Source organism: Oncorhynchus masou, unplaced genomic scaffold (assembly GCF_036934945.1).
Source record: "Oncorhynchus masou masou isolate Uvic2021 unplaced genomic scaffold, UVic_Omas_1.1 unplaced_scaffold_8907, whole genome shotgun sequence".
Classification (NCBI taxonomy): domain Eukaryota; kingdom Metazoa; phylum Chordata; class Actinopteri; order Salmoniformes; family Salmonidae; genus Oncorhynchus; species Oncorhynchus masou.
Window position 1 is genome coordinate 1 of NW_027015375.1, and position 2,350 is coordinate 2,350.

Below are 2,350 nucleotides of genomic sequence, written 5' to 3' on the forward strand. Positions count from 1 at the left end.
CACATGTGGATCTGGTGAGACAGTTATCACTTGTTGACCAACTGCAGGAATACTGACCTCAGAGTCTCCCGGTTGCGAGTGGGGATTCCCCAGTCCAGCAGAGAGCAGCTTCACTCCTGAATCCTTCAGGTCATTGTTACTCAGATCCAGCTCTCTCAGGTGTGATGGATTTGCCTTCAGAGCTGAGACCAGAGAAGCACAGCCTTCCTCTGTGACTTGACAGCCTGACAGCCTGCAAATAGTAAAATCATATTTAAACCACACTGATTTTATTTGGTAGTGAAAATAGTGGCAGTATATATTTTTAAACATATTCAGATACATCAGTGTCCTGAAACCTGCCATATCTATTCATAAATGAATGAATGTATCATTATTAGAAATTATCATAATATTGCTTGAAGAGAGAGAACTGTATTGTACAAATGTCTGAGTAGAATGACCAGACCTTCACCTCTGATGTTAGCTTTAAAAAATACAATGGTAGTACTTCTTCAAATGGGAGAACTAGGTCCATGAAGTGCTTTCATTTCTAAAAGCTAAAACATATTTTTACGAGTACCTTAAAAACAAAGGTGACATTCTGTACTGCCGCCTAATATGAAACATAATATCTCAAATCCTAAATGCTGGAGCATTGAGACAAATTTAAATCTGTAAGCTTCACTGTCCAAACGCATATGGTGTGGACTATGTGTGTCTGGTAAACACATGTGATGTGGACTATGTGTCTGGTAAACACATGTGATGTGGACTATGTGTGTCTGGTAAACACATGTGGATCTGGTGAACAGTTATTACTTGTTGACCAACTACAGGAATTCTGACCTCAGAGTCTCCAGTTTACAGTGGGGATTCCCCAGTCCAGCAGAGAGCAGCTTCACTCCTGAATCCTTCAGGTCATTGTTACTCAGATCCAGCTCTCTCAGGTTTGAGGGGTTTGACTTCAGAGCTGAGACCAGAGAAGCACAGCCATCCTCTGTGACTCCACAGCCTGACAGCCTGACAAAGAGATCATCATGATTTCACAAACACACTGTTCATTTAAAACCAGCAGTGTGGAAGGACAATGACAGATGCATTTGGTTTATTCTCCCAAACAACATATAGATTTACCTTCCGTCTCCCTGAATTGTATTGTCGTATTGTTATACAATTTGAACACCAATGCATTGATTCAATATATTTTTCTGAATAAAGTGAATATTTCGTCCTCATGATTAGCACTTAAATGTATTTGTATTTACTCACAGAGCAGCTCTGGAGACTTTGACCACTGGCAGCAGCCTCAGAAGACCTTCCTCTGATCTGGAGTATTTCTTCAGGTCAAACACATCCAGCTCCTTTTCTGAAGTCAGCAACACAAAGACCAGAGCTGACCACTGTGCAGGTGAGAGTTCATCACTGGAGACACTTCCTGATCTCAGGTAGCTTTGGATCTCCTCCACTAGAGAATGGTCATTCAGTTCATTCAGACAGTGGAACAGATTGATGCACCTCTCTGGAGAGGATTCTCACTGATCTTCTCCTTGATGTACTTGACTGTTTCTTCATGGCTCTGTGAGCTGCTTCTTGTCTTTGTCAGTAGACCTCGTAAGTGCTTCTGATTGGACTCCAGTGAGAGGCCCAGAAGGAAGCGGAGGAAAAGGTCCAGGTTTCCTGTCTCACTTTGTAAGGCTTCATCCACAGCACTCTTGTAGACGGTGACTTTAATTTTCTGTTTGATCCTCACATAAAAGTTCCTGGATGTTGTTTGAGGTTCGGCCATTAGATTCTCATTGTTGTTGCTGAATGAAAGGAACACATATACAGCAGCCAGAAACTCCTGAATGCTCAGATGCACGAAGCAGTACACCTTGTCCTGGTACAGCCCACATTCCTCTTTAAAGATCTGTGTGCACAATCCTGAGTACACTGAGGCTTCATTGACATCAATGCCAGCCTCTTTCAGGTCTTCTTCATAGAAAATCAGATTGCCCTTCACAAGCTGTTGAAAAGCCAGTTTTCCCAGTGACAGAATGCTCTCTTTATTCCAGTCTGGACCTGTCTCTTCTTTCCCAAGATACTTTTCATTCTTCTGTTTGGTATGAAACACCACAAGGTGTGTGTACATCTCAGTCAGAGTCTTGGGCATCTCTTTCTCTTATGTTTCAGCATGTCTTCAAGGACTGTTGCAGATATCCAACAGAAGACTGGAATGTGGCACATGATGTGGAGGCTCCTTGATGTCTTTATGTGTGAGATGATTCTGCTGGCCAGGGCCTCATCACTGAACCTCTTCCTGAAGTACTCCTCCTTCTGTGGGTCATTGAACCCTCGTACCTCTGTCACCTGGTCAACACACCTGAAG

General features: G+C 42.9%; 1 long non-coding RNA gene across 1 annotated transcript; it reads right to left on the reverse strand.

Moving 5' to 3' along the window:
• Positions 1-93: 93 nt before the first annotated feature.
• LOC135538018 (uncharacterized) lies at positions 94-2,133 on the reverse strand. The gene is made up of 3 exons (XR_010455313.1): positions 1,252-2,133; positions 829-1,002; positions 94-232 (listed from the first exon to the last, which is right to left on the reverse strand). It is a non-coding gene; the product is annotated as an uncharacterized LOC135538018 (long non-coding RNA).
• Positions 2,134-2,350: the final 217 nt, after the last annotated feature.